The sequence below is a fragment of the Lycorma delicatula genome, chromosome 8 (genome assembly GCF_047948215.1).
Source record: "Lycorma delicatula isolate Av1 chromosome 8, ASM4794821v1, whole genome shotgun sequence".
NCBI classification, from domain to species: Eukaryota; Metazoa; Arthropoda; class Insecta; order Hemiptera; family Fulgoridae; genus Lycorma; species Lycorma delicatula.
This window is the reverse complement of record NC_134462.1, coordinates 28214337-28214800: the sequence shown is the minus strand read 5'-3', so window position 1 is coordinate 28214800 and position 464 is coordinate 28214337.

Here is a 464-nt window from a genome sequence, read left to right as displayed (position 1 = left end):
TTTTATTTTTATGGTAAAATTCCCCGAACGTTTGGGTAGCACCTCGTATATATAAAACATCCACATGTTTTTTAAAGATATTGTTAAACTGTAATATATATATACAAAGTAAATATTTACAAATATGTGCAAATACTAGCCAACAGGCAGAGAAAATGAGTGATTAGGACTAACATATAGCATTCTTTCTAACAGCTTTATTGGTTATAATTTTGAAACAAAATTTTATGAAAAATCATTAGAAGTATGTCTGTCTACCTTACCTAACAGCAAGCAACCTTACTGCAAAATTTCACAAAAATTGGTGAGTTTGGGTAAAACCAAGCCACCAGGGTCTCAAGCAAACCTCTTTTAGCTCAGTCAATAGTTTTACAGGTTATGGGGGAAAAGAAAGTGGAGTTTGGATAGATTCCAGACTCCATTTTGGAGTTCATCCCATTAAGCCAAGTGATAAGGCTGATAGG